The sequence below is a fragment of the Eptesicus fuscus genome, chromosome 3 (genome assembly GCF_027574615.1).
Source record: "Eptesicus fuscus isolate TK198812 chromosome 3, DD_ASM_mEF_20220401, whole genome shotgun sequence".
In the NCBI taxonomy this organism is placed as follows: domain Eukaryota; kingdom Metazoa; phylum Chordata; class Mammalia; order Chiroptera; family Vespertilionidae; genus Eptesicus; species Eptesicus fuscus.
This window is the reverse complement of record NC_072475.1, coordinates 28,033,435-28,055,956: the sequence shown is the minus strand read 5'-3', so window position 1 is coordinate 28,055,956 and position 22,522 is coordinate 28,033,435.

Sequence of the window (22,522 nt, the reverse complement as noted above, 5' to 3'; positions counted from 1 at the left end):
TCTCAACCACTGAGCCCCGCCATTCAGGCTATCCATTTTCTTATGAGTGCAAACTGAGTCATTGATTTTTAGTTTGTACACTTTTTCTATCCTTGCTGTAAGGATAGAAATTATGATTTCCAAATTCTTTATATTCTAACTCAATAAACGTGGTTGAATTTTATTTTAAGGGCTATTATGTACAGACCAGATTACAAGAGACTGCTATGAAAGTAAGTATACTCTTGAGAAGAAAGACAGGAGATAAATTATTTGGGGTTTGCAGAAGAAAAAAAAAAGAGCCAAAATGAGGACAGAAAAAGACAATAAAATTCAGAAATTTGTTGTTTATAAAATAATCTATTAAGGAAATGTCAAAAGTAAAAGGCATAATCTGGAATAATTAACTCAGTGAAAGTATAGAGGAAAATTTGAAAAGGGAAATACTTTATTATAATTTACTTTGTCGAGAACTATAAATCCTTCCCCTAAAGATTGAATCCATTATAAAGTCTTTGGATGAAGAAGAGTGAAAGTAATTAAATTTGAACAGGGAAATGCTTAGGAATCAGGGCTGCTCTCATAGTTCTTAAGTTCAGTAGATTATCACTTAGGGTATATTTTCTACTTCCATTCTTCTGAGGTTGTTCTCAGTACACTCTTGGTGTTTAAACAAAGTTTTCACACCAAACATAGAAATTATAAATGAACAAAGGTATATTTCTCATATTTTGGATGAGCATATTTCTTATAGTGGGATTATTTTAATATGTTTCTCTGTCTGGCATCTAAGCAACCATTTCTACCTACCATTTGGTTTTTATAGTTCCATTGCACAGACATACTGTAAGCAGTTTCAAAATGTAATTAACAATACTTAGCTTCCTGGAAGGTGCTTGTTTTCCACTGTCATAACAACCTATCTGTAATGAACCATGTTTTGTTATTATGCAAAGGCATCAGCCCTAGTAGTTTCATTGGCGTTCTCTGTCTGCCAGCATAAAGCATCATTACAAATAAGACAATAGAAAATTACAACAACAAAAATCACAAAATATCATTACTAAATGTGTTTTTTTTTGTTTGTTTGTTTTTAGTATGTGTTTTTTTTTATTGATTTCAGAGAGAGAAGGGGAGAGGGAAAGAAAGAAAGAAACATCAGTGATGAGAGAATCTTTGATTGGGCTGCATCCTGCACACCCCTTATTAGGGATTGAGCCTACAACCTGGGCTCTGACTGGGAATGGGACCTGTCACCTCCTGGTTCCTGGGTGGACTGTCAACCACTGAGCCATACTGGCTGGGCTGTTTTGATTTTTCCCTGTGTGAAACATTATTAAATATTATAGATAACATAATGTCATAATTCCTCATCCTTCCCAGTCCATTTACTTCTTTCCTGCAATTGTAACCATACATTAGAAATAGATACCTTAATTTCATAGATATGTATATGTAGTTCTCATTTAGTATCCTTTAGAATATTGATGTTATATATTCACTTAACTAGACACAAGCAACTGCTTTATACTTTTCTGTGTCTAGACATTTACAATTGCAATGCATTTATGATGGATTACAATATATACAGGATGTACCCAAAAATGTATATATACTTTAACAGCTGATAGCTCAACTTTGAAAATAAAATGTATTTTAATAAACACTGTGTTTATATTTATTCAAAGTGTGTGTATATACATTTTTGGGACACCCTATATTAGTCAAGCTATATTATTTCTGAAAGGTGATATTTTCTGATAGGTATTACTTTATCAAAAATATTCTAAATTAGAGATGTGTTTTATCTTATTTAATTTTTTTCATAAAGCAATAGGAAAATAATATGCAAATTAAATTTTATATTATTTATATACTTATTCATTCTATTTTAAATGCTTATTTTAATGTTCGCTCCATATTATACATATGAAGTTCTATTCTTTTAAAGATAACAGTGAAATGTAAGCTTATTTGCTTTAAAAAATAAGTAAATGTATTTATTGATAGTTATTAAAATACTCATTTGCTTTAAGTTCTGAACAACATCATTTAGTGTGATTGATTTTCTTTCCCAATTGGTGAGAGGCCTATATGCAGGGTTCTGTATCAGGATTAATAAACTGGTTGTTTCCAATTAATTGTGTTCAGTGAAGGTTTCACATACAACATGGGACTTGTTAACTTATTTGAAAATCTATGTTATTTTTGTGTAGTCATCAACCCTTCCTATGTTCTACTTACTATTTTCATATACCCCTCCCCCCCAAATATTGATAGCATTCTTCCTCTCTGCTTTGGCCTTTGCAGACTTCCCTCTGTATCCTCAACTCCCTGTGGTTTTCCCCCCACTAGGCCTTCGCTCCGGCTCTTCACTACACCTAGAGCGAGGTCATCATCTCTATCCAAAAACAAATCATGGCCTCTTCTTCCGGCTCAGCTGAAAGGCACTTCCGCTTGAAACGTTCTCCAATGGGAATGAAGCTCTTCCTCTGCAGCATTGTGTTTATTTACAAGGAAAGGCATTCTGTCTTCTGCAATAGGCCGTGTGTACACGTTTGCTTTCAATATTCTGTGTAAACTCCATACCTTCATTTTTAAAACTTGCAAAGATTGTCATTCAATAAATGTTTTTGGAAAAAATAATGTAAAAAACAGTTTTGGATAAATGTGGAAACCAGAGATAGGAGTTTTGAGTAATAATGTAAGATTGCTTTTCTAATAATGAGTTGGTAGGAACAAAGTTCCGGTTACCTGGCAATCAGCTCCTTCCACCATCATGTATTGACTTCATCCTGACTCTTTTGTCCCACACGCTGCATATTTAGATTCCTTTTTTCTAATAAAGTGCTTATAGCAATCCTCACTTCCAATAAAACTAAGAAGGTGAGTTTTTAGAGAATTGGTATAAAAAGTTGAATTTTATATTTGAGGTACTATTTACTGTGCTGGACTCATCAATAACTACTGGGTCTTGTTTTCAAAATTTCTAGGTTAATTAAAAATTTAGGTGACCAAATTACAAGTCTATGTAGGAGAAAAAAATGACCAGGAAAAAGTAACAAAATAAGTTTATTGTAGCTCTATAAAACTTGTAAGCAAAATATAATATTTTATCATTGGGCTAACCTAAGGGTCTTGACTTCATCCTGGAAACATTCCATTCATTCCTAATAATGATATCCCTCTAAACTCCCAAGTATGTCAAATTCAAAGACTAACACAAGCCAAATAAACAAGGTTTCAGTTTATGTGCGACACAAAAAAACAAAAGCTTCAATTTTCATAGAAACATAGTTTTATTTCAATAGAGACATGCTGAATACAAAAGGCTGAAATAAATGAGTAATCCTACCTAATAAAATAGTAATATGCAAATTGACCGCACCTTCGCTACACCCAAGCCACGCCCACCATCCAAAGCCACGCCCACCAGCCAATCAGGGCGAGTATGCAAAGTACCCAACACAGATGGTGGTTAATTTGCATACGCTGAGGGAGGGAGGAGTGAAGACTGAAGACAACTTAGAAGGAAGACGGAGGAAAAGTGGAAAGCAAGATGGCTGCCAGAGGGAAAGCCTGGGCGGGGCGGAGCGGGGCGGGTGGCAGCGGCACGCGGGTGCAGGCGCAGCGGCCACTTGCAGGATTTTTCCTGCAAATGGGCTACTAGTCATTAACATAAAATAATAGAACATTTTAATAAAAATTCATATTTTTTTCTTGAACATTAACTTACCAGACACTGAATAACTAACTGCACAAATTAATAAGCGTAATGCAAATAAACCTATTTTTCCTGTTCTCTGAAAGCAAAATATTTTCTGTTGTGCACACCAAACAAGTCAGTACAAGACTAATGACATGGCAATCGGCTGCTAAAATATTCGCTGCTGGTATTAGTGGAGAGAAATGGTGCGCCTGCGTGTAAGGCATGTAAGGGAAATGAATGCAACACAATTATAATAATCAGTCATTAGCAAACATTGTAGTTCCTTATTAATAACTATGTATAACAAAGATATTGTAAACATTAAGTTATGAAATTTTTATTAAAATGTTTCTTACATACCGTTATATTGGCTGGGTCACAAAAATATTTGTTGTGGGCCACATGCGGCCTGTGGGCCACAAATTTGACATGCTTGCTCTAAGAGATAGTTGTCCTTGAAAATGAATACAATAGGGCCTCATATACCCTGCAGTTTTCTATGCTGGTAATTATAAGCACATAAAGGAATCTACTGGTACACATTTTGGTAAAGTGGTATTATTTAAATTTAGTTTTTCTTTAAAACTACATAACCAATTTTACTTTCTGTTTGGAAACCTCTCAGGTATTCTCCTGAATAAAAATAATTGACTCTTTCAAATACACAGTAAAAACTAATAAGGATTCCTTAGATTTCTATAGCAGTTTATGCCTTAGGAATATTCTATATATATAAATATAATTATAAAATCATTAATGGCATAATACATCTACTTTCAAAATAGTCCATATATAATATGGTATAATATAAATTATAATCATAATCATATGTATTTATATTTTAATTACTTTGTAAATTATAGAAACCACATTTGTATTTTATCCATGTTGCATTTAGAATGTTATACTATATTTATTTTAAATATTTGTGATGGTCACATCATCTTTGTTATAATATATATGTACATATATGTACATACACAATCTGCTTAGTTAATCTCTGAGGTAGAGAAGGTCGATATTAATTCTTGTTTATACGTGAAGAAACAAGTTAAAAGAGAAATGAATTCCTCAAGTTTGACTGGTTGATCTGGGGCTCAGTTATTCCTATTACAAATCCAATTATTTTCCCCTTTCCATTATCTTGCATTTACTTAAGAGATGGGATCATTGAAGTACTATTGTCCTCATCTGGACATTTCTGTTATCCTGTTTGAAGCATTTTTCCCATGATCTTTTCACATTTAGTGAATGTTTATGCACTGCTAGACTCTTTCCCAAATGTTTTATTTTTATTAACTAATTTAACTCTCTCGGCAATAACATGAGGATAAATCTGCTAGTTAAATTTAAATTCCTACTGAGATCTCATTCTTCACATTGAACTTGTGAGATACATTATTATTATTATTATTTAGCCCATTTTAAAGATGAGTAAACTAAGACACAGAGGCTTCAAAGGGTCTATAAACCCTGGCCAGCTATCAGTAGGTATACTAAATCTGCACCCTTATGCTGCTTTGATAACCCCACCTGTAAGCTGTGTGATCTTATGCAAGTTACTTTTTTTCTCTTGGCTTCCGGTTTTTGGTCTATAAGATGAATATGATAATAGTTCTTATGTTAAAAAATGACTATGGTAATTAAATCCGTTTAATGTACTTAGAAGAGTGCCTGGTACAGGATTAGTTCTTTAAAAAAAATAGCTTATTTCACTGCCTTTTAAATCAGTGACACTGTTTTAATCCACCCATTAATATTAAACAGTAAAATTAAACATCAATTTAATCTTTTAATCAGAGAGATGTCAACACTAGAACCTTAACCCATCACTTACAATAGAGGTGAAGTCATATCAGAATTGAGTTATGTCTGATATGATGAGACCAGTTGTCCATACAAAAAACTGACATGGAGTAAGCTTGGCAGAGTTACACTTAAAAACTAAAATGAGGCAATATTATAGTGTAACAATCAACTATTAAATCTAATAGTTCAACTAAAAATATATGCTGAATAATAGATATTTTTATATTAGTAAATATATACTTTATTTATGGAAATTTAGAAAGAACAGAAAATGAGAAGAAAACCACAGGAGAGGCTTTGGTCTAGTTATCTATTCGTTATATAACAAGCCAAGCCAAAGCTTAAAGACTTAAAACAATAATTTACCATTATGTCTCACACTTCCGTGGGTTGCCTAGCCCAGCAGACTTATTCTACTTTGGGGTCTCTTCATACAGTTGCAATTAACAGTGGATGGGTCTAGAGTACCTGAAGGCTACTTCACTCACACCATCTGAAGGCCCTGGTGAAGAACTGAGAAGTAATCAGGTGTCTCTCTCTTTCTTTTTCCTTTTCTCTATCACTGTCCACCTTCTCCTAACTCTCTCCCCTGCCCTCTCTGTCACTTTCTCTGGCCCTGTAGACTATGCCCATGGCTAGTTTAATTTCCTCACAGTACAATGTGGCCATGGTGTCTGGCTTCCCCAAGAGCAAATATTCTAAAGAAAGGAAGTAAACGCTGTTAATCTCTTAAGTGTGAGATGGGTAACTGGCATATAATCAATTATCCCAAATTCTATGCTTAAAGTTGTCTGCTCATGCAAACATAGATATTTTATGTACTTTCAGCCATTGTACACTTATGTACTTTGTATCAACAAAATTGTATTATTAGTTAACGAATATGATCACTTAATAACAGACTATATTTTTCAAGGTTGCTTTTTAACATTTAATGATCTTATAGTATTTCATTAATAGATATTTATAAACTGTGTAGTTTTTCCTACTGTTGCACATTTTAATTTGTTTATCATTTCTCGCTCATCTACAGCATAAGGAGGATCTTTGTAGCTTAATCATAGAGGAATTCTAAAGTGATTTACTTAAGAAATATCCCAAGAATTTGAATTACCGAATTTTAATATGTACTGAGAAATGTTTAAATGTGAAAATAAAACCTGAACCCCATAAGGCACATTTCCCAGTCTAAATCAAAGGATTTCTATAAACTCATCTCATTACCACTGCAAAAGAAATTTTGTAGAATGCCTTCACAGACAGAGCATTTTACAGAGACGATATATTTAACGTGTCCGTGTTCAAGTAGTGTTAAAGCTCAAATTCCTCCAGGATTTTATGTTTTGCCACAATTTATGCAATGACTGCAATAATGGAATCACTGAGGAAGAAATCCTAGATATATTAGGTAGAATATGCCCATATTTTGAATATTAAAATTCTGGACAATAACAAAAGGACAGATAATTACCTAAAGAAGAATATCAGTTGAGATGTAGATATATATAATTGTAATCAATAAATTCTTAATTAGATATGAACATAAAGATGGACAATTCCAAAACCAACATAAATAAAGCGTAAGCAGAGTTGGAGAATCCCATTCTACAATTAGTAGTCTATCTCCTCATTCTAAGTATATCTCTTGACTCAAAATGGTAAGAATATGAAGACATAACTCTAGTTAAGATTGAAAATAATAGGCAGTTTATTTTTGGTCAGTAGGCTGTTTATAGCTATATGGTCTTGTTTCACTCCTATTTATGCTGACTTAACAAAATTAGGGCTCTATCTTCAGGTCTTTTTCTATACAGGAAAGCAAGGGTAATTTGAGAAACTGAGAAATCAGACCCAGTAGTTTTCTAATTTGGTAAATGATAATAGCTGCTTTATTTGGGCCCTGAAACCATTATTACAATGGAATACAAATTGCATTGGGGCTCTTAATCCTCAGTTCAAAGAGGCAAGACTTCGTACTGTTCTAAATCCTGATGTGGAGATTGGGTCAGATGTGGTAAAACTCAGAATTACACAAATCTGAAATATGCAATTAGGAATTATAAATTTTACTTGTTAGATGCTTATGTAATTAGTTATCCACAAAGAAGACAGGTATGTCATATTTTAAACTGAATATGCTTTTTTGCATGAAAGAGTTAATTAGTTAATATACATTTTCAAGAATTTCATTTCCTTATTTGCATATGACTCTGTTCTTTGTATCTCCTCTATAAGTTTTTTACACTCTGATTAAATGTCAAAACTGGATGCTGAACTTAGTAACAATTTTAAAGTGTGCTTTGTAGATTGTCTTTCAGATCTTATATTGTTGCTCTCTCTACAATCAAATATAAATTAATAATTTCAGTTAATCTCTTCCCACTCACCCTCCACTTTAATCTGTTCCATGCTTCCATGTCTCTGGATCTAATTTGTTTATCAGTTTATTTTGTGTTTTAGATTCCACATATGTGCGAGATCATGCGATATTTGTCTTTCTCTGACTGGCTTATTTTGCTTAGCATAATACTCTCCAGGTCCCTCCATGCTGTCTCAAAGGGTAAAGAATATATATGTATGTATATATATGTGTGTGTGTGTATATATATATATATATATATATATATATATATATATGCATAACCCATGGACACAAACAATAATGTGGTGAAGGCCTGGGGAGGGAGGTGGGGAAGGGCTAAGAGAGGTCAAAAGGGAAAAGAAGGAGACATCTATAATACTTTCAACTATAAAGTTAATTTTTTAAAATTAATAATTTCAAACCATTGTTTTCTCAAGAAGCTTTTATTACTTGTTTACTAATTATTAATTAATGGTCTAATGAATACTTGTGGTATAATTATTAATTTTCTAACTAGAGTTGGATAAAGGAAAAGATAACCAGAAATACCTTTCACTGTGCACTTTATCTAGATTTAGTTATTTCAATTACAAAATAGACTCCATTTTTTAAAAAAATAGATCACTATGTAATACTTAAGGCAAATAAGTCCTGCAGGCAGACTAATTAATAAATAACTTTGCCAATATGCCATTGTCTGGGTTAATCTACATATTAGTTAGAATTATCAGTTCTCTGGTCATTCAAACACTGAAAGAAATAAATCAGCATCCACAGTCCAATTGCCTAGTTTTAACATAACATTTAATTTCATGCTTACATTATGCTTCTGGCAAAATGAACCATCAGCATGCACAACAGTAAGCAACACAGAGAGAAGGAAATAACCCACAAAGTAAAAAGTATCTTGAAACTATTAGTCTGATTCTAGACCTGCCATTCTGTTAGTTCATTTACAGATTAAAATGATAGAATGGAAGGAACTGGTAAAAGATTCTTTTTCTTTTATAGCAAGTACTTTTTAAAAATAATTTCTCTCTGTGTGAGTAGCTGGTAAACAGTGTAGATCTCTCTTTCTATTCTGTCTATTAAAATAGTTTAATTTGAAATAGATGGTGAATCTCTAATGAAATAGAACTGGACACTAGACTTGAAACATAATTTAATTAGACAAAGTCTATGAGGGCTCTTTCAGTATTATCTGGGAATAAAATTTTAAACCTAACAATTTACCTACAGAAAACAATAGAACTTTAAAAAACCTCAACATCTATATACTGAGTTTTCCTCCTTGGAGAGTAGGTAATACTAGGCACTTATATTTATATATTAATATTGTAAAGATTTCTGCTTTGTAACCCTAAGTCTTCTACACTCAGAGGGAGCTGTAATGAGAAATTATGACACCATGCAGTACGTCAAAACAACTTCTCAAGAAAGATGAAGATAATTGTGGATTGAATAACTCTTTGTTATCATTTATTCCAACTGTATTATTTTCGATGATTTGAACACTGCTGTCCGACTCAAGCAAAAACAAACAAAAAACTGTTCTGGATCACATAGTTATTGGCAAAAAATAAAGATAATAATAATAATTAAATTTTGTTCTCCTAATTTCTCCTAGAATTCTTGCAACATTCTGTGCTTCTCATGTGTAGTTTTAATCACAATAGGTGCTATGTAATGATGGAAATTTAGTGTATCTCAAACTAGAAAATGTCTGTCAATAACAATTTTTGTCTGAACAGGCACAGCAATTACTTGTCATCTTGCATAAATATGAACTTAGATTTCAAAGCATGTGAGTGTATGTGTGTGTGTGACAAATGCAGATATACTTTCTTGTACCCTAATGGCAGCAAATACAAAGCTGTGCATTCAAAATTTTAGTCAATGGAAAATTTTTAAGAAAACATAGTAAAGAGGTAAAATAAATTGAAAGTCATTATATTTCAAATAACTAGATGTTATTTATATTTTAAAAATGTAGTGAAGACTAACGTCTAAAAAGAACTGTATTTTTTTAATGACTCGATGAACATGGGAGAAAAATTGGTAATTAAAGAAAGTATTTGTGCTGTGGCATATATAATACCTTCTGCTAAATTTTCTGCATTATTTGCTTTGGCCCTCCAGACTAATAAATTAATTATTATGCAATCAAGTCAGTTTCTCATACTGACAGTATTCCCACAGCTTTCTCCCACTCATAGTACCTTTGTTCCCAAGCCATGTAATTGGTTTAACAGAATAAATAGTATTATCATGCAAAAAAAAATGTGAAGTAACATATACATTGATATTACCTATGAATTATTGTATTGAAACTGCTCTTGGAAATATGTTAGTGGATCATTTGCTATACATCTCACAATAGTGGAAAATTCTATTAAAAAATGATGCTGGCATTACAACAGGGTCCTGAGTGGCTTTCAGTGTGAAAGCTAATATATCTTATATTAGCATTTCTGCTTGAAAATTCCCTAACTAGGCTGACAAAGGGGTTAATAAATTTGAGTTAGAAAATAAATTTGTTATTTTTATATGCAGTCTCATGATAATAATGCTTACTATTTATTAGGAGAGTCAGTAAACATTTCTTGAATTGTTTGATTCTTTCGTGACCTAAAATGTTACTCTCTCAAAATGTTTTTACAGTACAGATGCTGAATGAATTTAGCAATTTAATTATTAAATTTCTGGGTATATAATTTGATGAATATCATGTTTATGATCCAAAAGGCTCACCTTGTTCTATCTTTCAGTCTACAACATAGATTTCTGCTTTTAAATACATAATTAACAAGATCTATGGTCCCTGAAGGCTCTAATCTAGAAAATAAATCATTGCGTAAAAATAAAATACCACGCCTTTTCACATAAAGAACCCACTATTTTCACATAATTTGAGTTATGGCTTAAAAATTGGTATAAAATAAAAAAGGACAAATGTATAATTATATAATACTAGAGGCCCAGTGCATGAAATTCATGCATGGGTAGGGTCCTTAGCGGCTGCCAGCTGCCTGACCAGGGCCTCCCTTCCTTGCCTGCTGGCTACCGCCTAGGCCTTCCTTCGTTCCACACTGCCCCGTGGTGGTCAGCACACATCAGAGTGAGCGGTGGAACTCCCGGTAGGTCAAATTCCCAAGGGGACACTTTACATATTAGGCTTTTATATAGAGAGATCAAGCACATTTTATGTGCCAGGTAATACTATTATAAATACTTATTAGTAAGCTTTATTTATCATAGATATTATAGTCACTTTTTAGATAAAGAAACTAAAGTTCATAGTTTGAGTGACATGTCTAAGCTAATGTAGTTTCTATATTAATAAAATATATATATTTAAAAAAATACATAATTATTCATCACTCTAGACTCAGTAGGATCTCTAGATATTTGACTCAGGGTCCAATCTCCTAAACAAGACTAAGTCTTCCACACCATTTATTCCTGCTTTTACCAGGCAAAAACAAACAAACAAGCAAACAAACAAACAAAAAACAAGGATGGAAAAAAAAAGGAGATTAATTTAGAAAGTGAAAGGGGTAGAAAGAAAGCAGACAGTATAAAGTATAAGGACACTAAAATAAAAGCTATGAATGTGAGAGTACCTTTTTGAAATATAATAACCATAGAGCTTTAGGAAGATCTGGAGATCAGAAAACAACACTATTCTGAATGAGTATAAGGCTGAAAGATCTTTAAGTGGATATTCAGAAAGATTGCATTTTGAGTGGTTTATGTCAATAATAGATGCGAAAACAATAAAATTATGAAACTTTGAAAGCCACTCTGGCTTTACCACCCCTTTCACAGAGAACTAATGTAAATTAAATATGGGAAACAAAAAGAATTTATTCAAAGTTATTCTGAGAAAAATAAAAGTAAATCAATTTTTCTTCAAGATAAAAACATTAGAAAATTGAGAATACAAATGATATGAAACCATTATTTAAAATTTTAATAAAGTCAAATAAACCAATATAACAGTATAGACCTCTAACAAATAAAAAAAATAGAAAAGATTGCTTGGAAATTAGATATCTACATAATAAAACACTGAAAAAAAGAGAGAACTGACAAAAATCAGAAAATATTTTTTAAAATTAAAAACTATTTTAGAAATAAAAGCTAAGATAGGGGGCATATAAGAACAAAATGTACACTTAAAATTACAGTTAGTAAGCTAGAGAAGGTAAAATGAAAATTATCTTATTAAAATTTCAAAGGAAAAAGTGATTTGAAAGGACGCTATAAAAGCAGAGCATAATTAAAGACAATGCAACATACATATTTGTGTTTCTTGAAAGGCATTTAGATAATAGTTTAAAAATTTCCTGAAATAAAAGGTGACGTATAGCTATAGTATATTGAAAGGCACACTATGAAACTGAATATCTATTAAGTATTTCTTGAGTTGTTTAATTGAATGGCATTTCCTATTTAGTTGCTGGTCTTTTCATACATGATTGATCATGAAGACTGGTTTATTTTGAAGCATAATATTTTCTCAGGATGTGTACCTGTCCAAAGTGATGTTTTTTCTGTTTTAAGTAGTTATCATCTCTAGTAACTTTAATTTTGTCTAAATGTACAATAAGCAAATTCTCCATGAGAATGAGATTGCCTTAAAGCTTTCTCCAAAATAGTCAGACAATAAAAACCCAAGATCATGTGTTAAATGTTAACAATCAGTTGTCTTATACTTTCACTAGAGGCCCGGTGCACAAAATTTGTACATGGGTATGGTCCCTAGGCCTGGCCTGCGATCAGGGCCATCGTCCCTGGCTGCCCACAGCCAGCCCCACCCACAGCCACCACCCCCCCCTGGGTCCCCGTTTGCCATCGGGTGATTGGTGCCTGACAGTCAGGGGATGGGACCGAGAGGTTGGCTGTTCCAGCCTGCTTCCTGACCCTACCCCTTTCATGGGTCACCCTCTGTGTGTGAGGTGACTGGTGGGGCGGGGGCCTTGACCTGGCACCATCTGCATCTCCTGCCACCCACCCCTGATTCCCCATTCATCATTGGGCGATCAGAGCCTGCCGGCCTGGTAAAGGGACCAAGAGATGGTCAGTGCGCCTCATTGTGACTGCTCCAGTGATCGTTCTGGTAGTTCCACCATTAGGGTCAATTTGCATATTACCCTTTTATTATATAGGATGTTCTCATTCAAAAGTTGCACTTTTTAAAGTAACTTGGTTACTTCACATATACGGGGAAATCATCTCTACATTTGCTTGTTAATTAGTTTGTTCATTTTACTGAGCCTGCTCTTCTCTCTTTGCTTTCTAATTATGACAGAGCATCTGAAACAGATGCAGAAGAAGCATAACCTACTTGAGAATTCCACAGCCAGGCCTGTAAGCTTCGTACTGTCAACACTAAGAAAACATCAATTCAAGTGGACTCCAATACCCAATTGAAGTCATTAGTATGGATTGGTGTCAAACTTTGAAGCATTTACATTGTTTAGTGAATGACCTAATATTTCTAAATGGAAATGGGAAGAGGATGGGGTAGGAAATTAAGGATAGACTCTAACATTAAGGTACTTAGGGCTCCCATATGAATTTCAGAATTACTGTCAAGTATTTCAGTGTTTCTTCTCCTATGTGTAAACAATAACATCTTCAGATGTAAATGGCTGACTAGACAGTAAGTGCAAAAAAGGAATTAGACATAGATACTGAATACCAATATTCTCTTTAGTGAATCTTCCCTGAGATTTTATTCTGCGCATAGAATATATTACTTATGTGCATATTAATAAAGCTTTTAAAATATTCACTAAAATGTATCTTCTGATGTTCAGAATATATCAAATATATGTTTTCAGGTTCTTGTGATATATGCAAATTAAATATGAGTAATGCAAATCAACATGAATGCATAATTTTACAAAATGAGCTCTACAAATTCTATGTTTTATGCACCCCTCCTCAAAAAACAAAACAAATGCTTGCCAAGCTAAATGATGCTGCAACTGTTTACCAGCTGAATGATGACAGCCAGCAATTAAAAACAGTCAAGCTTAGCAGAAAGCAGAAAGATATTTAAGAGAAAGGTACCTTACAAATATTATAAGAAAAAGGAAATATCTATGACTCTTTTATGTTTGTTAAAACAGAAAAACAATAAAAAATTAAAAGTACAAGCATCATAATACATTCTAAATTTCATAAAATAATAGTGAAATTACATATCCTAACTCTTCTATTTTTAGAACAAAAGTAATAACACTGGAATTAGAACTTGGATATATCAGAGTTCCAGTTTTAGCACATCCATTTACAATGTATTTTATGTTTCTAAACCTCAGTTTCTTAAGTGGATTCTATGAGACTGGAAAGAGGTCATCAATTTAAAATAACAGGCAAATCAAATGGCACATTGTAGCTTTACAAAATAGATTTTCAGTAAATATTGGTTTGCTTTTCTTGTGTTCCTCTATTAAAATCCATTTTTGTCAAAATACAGGGAAAATAAAAAATCATAGATACACCCACCACTTCAACAATGATTATACTCACAATCAACCTTGCTCCTTCTATCTCTATCTATATATATAAAAGCCCAGAGACCATTACAGAGGAAGACCAGAACAACCGGAACAACTGGTGGCTATGATATGCACTACGGCAGCCAACCAGCCTGGTCCAGGCTGATCCCCCCCCCCAACCTTCCGCGGTCCCTCCCCCTGGCCAGCCCCACTCCAATAGTCCCCTCCACCCCCCCCACCCCCCTGGTGGCAGACACAGGGAGCACGCGACTGAGCTGTCAGCACCCCTTCTGAGGGGAGATGCCCGCCAGGTATACAGAAGGTATACAGAAGGCACTCAACAAGGAGTCCACATAGGTTGTGTTCACACCTTCATGCTTTCCCCTCCCCTCCACTACCACAATGCCAAAGGAAGCCTGATTCAGGAACCCTGTGCTGATCATACCACACAGAGAAACAGCGTGTGATAAACATCATGTCCTGCAGATGCCCGAATCTGCCTCAAGAGGAAGATTACAGACCCGGAGCAAGGAGATAAGGACTGAGACAGAAGGTCTGGGAAAAGCAGGGCCACGGTTGGCCGTGTTCTGCGTTTGCTGCCTGACCCTGCTCCCTGGCCACCTCCATGTGCAAAGCGCCTGCATTGCTGCCCTTGGACGGAGGCCTGTGAGTGAGTGAAGAACTGTGGCTGTGTCTGTGGCTGTGCTTGGCCTCCTGCCCTCGTGAATAAGCAGGAAACATATTTACGTGCCAGAATCTAAAACCCTCTTTATTGGTAATAGCGCAAATTATGCAAGACCCACATGTGTTTCTAAACAGGACTCTGTCCGACTGCATGTGAACCCAGATCGAAGGCTTGCTCTCCGACGAGGATGCTGAAAAGGCTGCTCCTCTCTTGAATGCATGCAACCTTAAGAGGTGTAAAGGAAAAGGAGATAAAAATAAAACAAAATAGCAACAAACTCTAAAGCTACTGCCGATGCCATCAAATCCTCCGCGCAGTGGTGATGTCAGAGCCCGCCTCCCTGTGCCTGGGGCTCAGATGGCCGAGCTGCTTACACCTGCCAGGTCACCGGGCACCTGCCTCGTCTACACAGTCACTTTCAACCTCCCGCCAGCTCAGTACCTCAGGGCTTGCGGATGGAGGCTTCAGTGTTAAAGCAACCCTGTTGGTGTAGCACAGACATGGGTGGGCTTTTTGATGACAGAGAACCCATAACATCCTATATAATAAAGAGGTAATATGCAAATTGACCATCACACCCTCACAAGTTGGCTGCCTAAAACCAGGCAAGCAGGGGGATTAGTGAGGGACGACCAAATGACTGAACAAGCAGGCAGTGTGGGGCAACCAGGCCGGCAAGGGAGGCAGTAAGAGGTGATCAGGCCAGCGGAGGGAGAGGGGGGCAGTTAGGGGCAACCAGGTTGGCAGAGGGGAGCAGTTGGGGGCAATCAGGCCAGCAGGGGGGGCAGTTAGGGGCAATCAGGTTAGCAGAGGGGGCCAGTTAGGGGCAATCAGGCTGGTATGCAGAGGCATTGAGGGGTGACCAGGCAGGCAAGCAGGTGAGCAATTAAGAACCAGCTGTCCAGGATTAGAAGAGGGATCAGGCCTAAACCAGCAGTTGGACATCCCCCAAGAGGTCCCTAATTGGAGACGGTGCAGGGTGGGCTGAGGGTACCCCCCCCATGCACAAATTCCGTGCACCTGGCCTCTAGTCTCTTCGTGAATGTGCTTTTAACTGTTCTAAGATCATGCTTCCAGCTTTGGCAACTCTCAAATAGGCCTTAGCAATTCCACTCTCCTGATGTAAAGACTGACTGAGCCCTGGCCCCTGGTGCAGCTGTGTCCTTTCATAAGGAAGGTCACCCTGGCTACAAGTCCTTGCTCTTCTTCACTTTGAATATTTCTTGCCATGCCCTTCTCTACCCAGCAAAGCTCATTTAGAATTGAAGGCCAGATAAAGAGCTTCTCAGATAAGAAAAAGCTAAAGGAGTTCATCACCCCCATCTGGGGCAGGGCTGGCCAGCTAACCTCCCGTGGCCCTCCCCACAGCTGACCAGATGGGCCCCCATCTGAGTAGGCCAACCGGACCCCACCCATGCATGAATTTATGCACTGGGCCTCTAATACTTAGATATGATCATTACATAAACATTATTTTTAGATTAAATGGTTAATAAAATAATGTCCACTGAAACCACAAAAATACCAAAGAAACATAGATACAATTAATATGATGATAATTTAGAATTTGTATTAGTTATGGTTCTTACAATAGACAACCCCAAAATAACAGTCAACACAAAATGTTTACTTATTTTTCACTATTCTGATTGATTGGTAAGAGTACTTCAGGGATTCTGAGACTCAGGAGACAGAGACTATCCTTTTATAGTTGGCTACCAAAAGTTCTCTGAGAGTCACCCTCAATTTAGCAAGAAGTGGGAATTACAAAGAGAGAGTTGAGTGTGAGACAAGTTTTGTTAAAATTGGCCTGGAAGAGGTGTATGTCACTACTCTTCATAATCCACTGGCTAAGGCTTTGTCGTTTGGCCATAACAAGATCAAGGGAACCTGGGCCAAAAAGAAAACTGTTGGTTTTGTTTGTTTGTTTGTTTTCTTCTGAACCTACCAGCTAAACTCTATCTAAGAAATAAGGATAATTAAATACATAAATAGTGAAAACACTCTTTTTTAGATGGTTATAAGTGTAATATAGTTACTAAAATTCTTATGTGTGATAGAAAAAGTAATTTAGAGATGCATATATTCATTACAAAATAAGGAGTTTTATTCAATGCATATTAATCACCCCAGTGAGTGTGAAGTGTTTGATTTAACAGCAAGATTTTTGAAACAGATACATATTATGAGTTGCCAATATGTTAATAATAGGTGGGGAAGCAAATTAATAACTTCTGTACTTTTTGGTAGAGATACAGTAATTTTCATCTTTAATGATACTTTCTGATGTGGGTGAGAGAGAATAGAAATATTAAACCTCAAATAGCAGTTTTGCAAGTCTTAGAATTAGATGTCTTAATCCAACTTTAAGTACATTTTTAAATATTCTTAGGTTTGAAATATTTACCTAATTCAAACAGAATTATTTTATGATAATTAAATAAAAATTACTCTATTAAAATAAATCAAACAAATTTTTATTGACTTTATCTGATATATTTAAACATTTCACTTATCCACTTAAAATTAGTTGTATAAAGGTGATAGGATTATTTTACTGGGAAAAATAATTTATTTGAACATAGAAAACAAAATTAATCTTTCTAATGAGTCAATAGTCTCTTATTGAACCTAGTATTAATAAAATCCATTTGAGATCTTACATTAGTTAATCTTTGAACTCCCACAATTTAAGAAAAAAGTAAGCCAAGTCAATAAAAAAGACATAACATGGTGTAAAGCTTAAAGAGATTTAAGAAAGACAAGAGGAGTTACTTAAATTAGAGGGAAAAAGTATGAAATTATTCTAGTAAATGTTTTTAGGTTCCTTGAGGAATAAAAAAGAAAATAATATATTTGTTAATGTCCTTTATAATTAACTTATATACTCACATATTCCCTCAGTTTTTTTCCAGTGCCTAAAGCCTGATTTTTCAAATTGGAACTTAGAGGGTTTGCCTTTTGGCCAACAAAGTTGATGAAGACATAGTGGGAGGAGTTACTTCTTATCATAAATAAGTAAAAAATGTAAAATTGTTGTTTACATAGATTAATATTAACAAACTGTATTTTCAAAATGTGAAATGTTTTTAATATAATCCTAATATATAAAAGCCCTGGGTGGTAAGGACCAAGAGTCCTGCAGTCAGCCTGGGTGTCCATGGCAACCTAGCGCTGACTGCTTTCGCTGCAGGTGCGGTGCCCCAGCACTGACTGCTGAGGGGGCTGTGAATCAGGGCCAGATAGAGGCCTGAAGAGAGAAGCAGGGACTGATCCATTGCCTCTGATGCAGCTTTTGATCAGCAATTGCCTCTCTTTTTCTCTCCCAGTCTCGCCAGCAGCTGAGCCTTCATTTCTCTCCAGGACTCCACCTGGGGTTGCCTTTCTGATCAGGCCCCATTGATAGGCCCAGAGACACTGACTGGCATAGGAACCAACCAATCAGAATCAAATGTGAGTGCTATGAAGAACCAATGGCTGCCTAGGAGGTGGAGCTTTTGATGTTGATTGGCATAGGGACTGACCAATCAGAACCAAATATGGGTGCTGTGAAGAACCAATGGCTGCCTAGGAGGCAGAGCTTTTGACACTGAGTGGCATAGAAACCAACCAATCAGAACCAAATTTGCCAGCAGCAGTGGGTAGTTGGGAGCGAGATCAGGCCTGCAGGGGAGGGCAGTTGGGGGCAAAATCAGGCCAGCAGGGGAGGGCCATTGGGGGAAAGATCAGGCCAGCAGTGGAGGGCAGTTGGGGGAAAGATCAGGCTGGCAGGGGAAGGCAGTTAGGGGCAACCAGGCCGGCAGGGGAGGGCAGTTAGGGGTAATCAGGCTGGCAGGCAGAGGCAGTTAGGAGTGTTCCCTCAACCCAGCCTGCACCCTCTCCAAGGGGTCCCCAATTGGAGAGGGTGCATGCTGGGCTGAGGGAACTCCCTCTCCATGCACGAATTTTGTGCATCAGGCCTCTAGTTTTAAATACTATTTCTGAGTCTATTATTAAAGTACTCCATATTATTGGATGATAAATGTTGTTCAAATCCTCCAATTATTGTCCTTGATAGAGAACATTTTCTTTACTATAGAGAGTTTCAGATAGGAGTCTGCTAGGGAAAGGTTAAATTAGTATGATGAGTTTTAGAAAAGTTCATAGCTTCATTCTGTTAACTTTGTTTAGGAGGTTTGTGATATTTGCAGTCAGGCCTTGTCAAGTAAAAGTTTATACTAATCAATAGGGGTGTTTTTTAATTAAGTCTTAATGCATAAATTAAATGTCTTGACAATATGCTGCTGTTAATGTTTCATCTGGCTTTCAAAAGTATTAAGGAATGATGCTTTTCACAGAGCATCATGCAGTCACTAATACTTCTTTTAGTATCAATGATGGCTTCAGCCCAAGTTTAGAAAATTATCTAATGCATCCCTTGTCTAAAGTGCCCAATACCAAGTATTATCCTGGAGCCTGTGGGGATCAGGCTGAAATTGGCTCTCCAACATCCCCTGAGAGGTCCTGGATTACAAGAAAGTGGTTCTTGGGTGACACAACCCAGAATCGGGCTCCCTCCTCTCTGGTTCCGGGTATGTCACCTGAGAACAGCAGCTACCAAGTCACCGCAGCTCTACAGCTCCTGCATTGAGCATCTACCCCATGAGGGTCATTGCACACCATAGCTACCAGCCAGTCAGAGGGTCATTTAGGCTTTTATATATATAGACATATATATCCTATATAATAAGAGCCCAATATGCAAATTGACTGAACAGTGGGACAACTGGTCACTATGATGTGCACTGACCACCATGAGGCAGGCACTCAATGCAGGAGCTTCCCCCTGGTGGTCAATGGGCTCGCTAAGGAGCAGTGAGCAGGCAGGTGGTAAGGAGCGAGGGGTCCCAGACTGCGGTAGGTGGACATCCCCGGAGGGGTCCAGAACTGCAAGACTGTGAGAGGGCACAGGCCAGGCTGAGGGACCCCTCCCCGCCACAGTGCACAAAATTTCTCTAGTTTATTTACACACACACACACACAAACACACACATATATATATATACACACACACATATATATATATATATATATATATATATAGAGAGAGAGAGAGAGAGAGAGAGAGAGAATATGATGATGTATTTGTAGTAAAATTTCATTAATATTAATTTATGTCATTCTATATCTCCATATCTATCTATCTAAGTATCTATCTATCTATCTATATCTATAGTTAGTTATTTGAAAAGATTTTTAAAAATTGAAAAATCTTTACCTGGACTAGCCAGGAAAAAAAAGAGAAGCTTCAAATTATTAAAATCAGGAATTAGAGAACATTATTACTCATTTTACAGAAAGAAATAAGATTATAAGGAAATACTATTAACAATATGTGTGTGTACATACCAATACTATAAACACACAAATTTGCTGTTAATTTTTGTCATGTTAAAATATACATTTATAGTTATTTCTAATTTAATAGTAGCTAACAAGTACAGGTTCCTGTGGCATGGAAACAAAGAAATCTATGTAATGCTATATCTTAACATCCAGGTGAAGTTAAACTGGTTTCATTGATTCTGCAGGGGGCAAAAAATATCAACGCTGGCTGGCTAACATTTGCTTGAGCTCCCGAAGCCAAAATTTACATCAGAATCCTTTGGATTTGAGGAACAAAATAAAAACAAAACAAAACAAAAATAACAACAACAACAACAAAAATTAAAGAAACTCTCAGATGTGTTGTCAGGATTTCTGGGAGGTAGAACTTACATATTGTAACTCAACATTAGATCCACATATTTGTTATATAGTCAGAGCAGATATATTTCTGGAAAGGAAGTCTGTGGAAAACTGTTTAAGTGTAGAATGACTGGTAGCAGAGTTTCAATTCTGTTTCAGATTGCAGAATTTGATAATAGAAGGGACCAAAAAGAGAGTACACACTCAATTAAGAAACACATCTATCATTTATTTGCCTACCTATGAAAAATCTGAGTACCAAATGCATATAAACACAAATATTTTGTATACTAAATATGCTTCATTTTGAGATTATTTAAAAAATTAATTCCTTTAGTTTTAGTTTCAAATAAAAAAAATTAGCTAGATGAGTTGAACATAAACCTAGAATTCCCCCTACACAGGTGGTGGGGAAGAGGAAGGAAGAAAGAAGAGAGGAAAAAGGTGTTATGAAATATGGGTTCATCATCCTCACTGTGCATTTTGCCCACATGGGTCTTCATACAATGTGAATGCTATCATGATATAGTTTTTGGTTTCCTTTAGTGTTTACACTCTAGTGACTTAAGACTGTCATTTTCAAACCATTTCCTTTGTCTGACTATTTATCAATATAGCTACATAAATATATCTAAATTAAAATGTTTTCATGTCTTACAAATAATTATGATTATTTGTATGTCTCTGAATAAAAATTTATAATAGATTCAATATTAAGTAGTTAGATCATGTAAAGACTTATGATAATTTAAGGCCATAAACATCACATTTTGTATTTTTAAAATTTTTAAATACATCCAATAATTGATATGGTTCTCTAGTTTTACATACTGAGAAATCAGCTTTTTATTTCTTAACTAGAGGCCTGGTACACAAAAATTTGTGCACTTGGGGGTGGGGGTCCCTCAGCTTGGCCTGTGCCCTCTCGCAGTCCAGGACCCCTCAGAGGATGTCCACTTGCCGGCTTAGGCCCGCTCCCTGGGGGATTGGACCTAAGCTGGCAGTCAGACATCCCTCTGGCAGCCTGGGAACTGGCCTAAGCTGTCAGTTGGACATCCTTAGAGCTGCTGCGGAGGCTGGAAAGGCTTCTGCCACCACCGCTGCACTGGCCACCCATGAGCCAGCTTCTGGCTGAGTGACACTCCCTCTGTGGAAGTGCACTGACCACCAGGGTGCAGCTCCTACATTGAGTGTCTACTGGTGGTCAGTGTGTGTCATAGTGACCGGTCATTCCCAGTCATTCCACTGTTAGGGTCAATTTGCATATTGCCCTTTTATTACTAGGTGTATCAGTTAATATATGGATTTTGTAATCAAAGAGAACATGATAATTTCAAGAGAAACATCAAAAGTGCTTTATTCAAAGTAATGTCCATCACTAGCTACACATTTTCCCCATCTTTCAGGTAATTTATGAATACCATCCCAAAAGAACTTTTCTTGTTTTGAGGCAAACCATTCAGAGACCCAATTTTCCACTTTTTCGTATGTTTTGAAGTGCTGTTCAAAAAATGCGTGTGCCATCTATCAGAACAAGTGGTAATCTGAACAAACAAGGTCTGGTGAATATAGCGGGTGGGTTAATAGTTCCCAGACAAGATCTTTTAACGTGTCTTTAACTGGTTTTGAAGTGTGTGATGGTGCATCATCATGAAGCAAAATTACTTTGCCGTGTCTTCTGGCACATTCTGGTCGTTTCATAATCAAAGCGTGGTTCAAATTGATTATTTGTGTAGGTA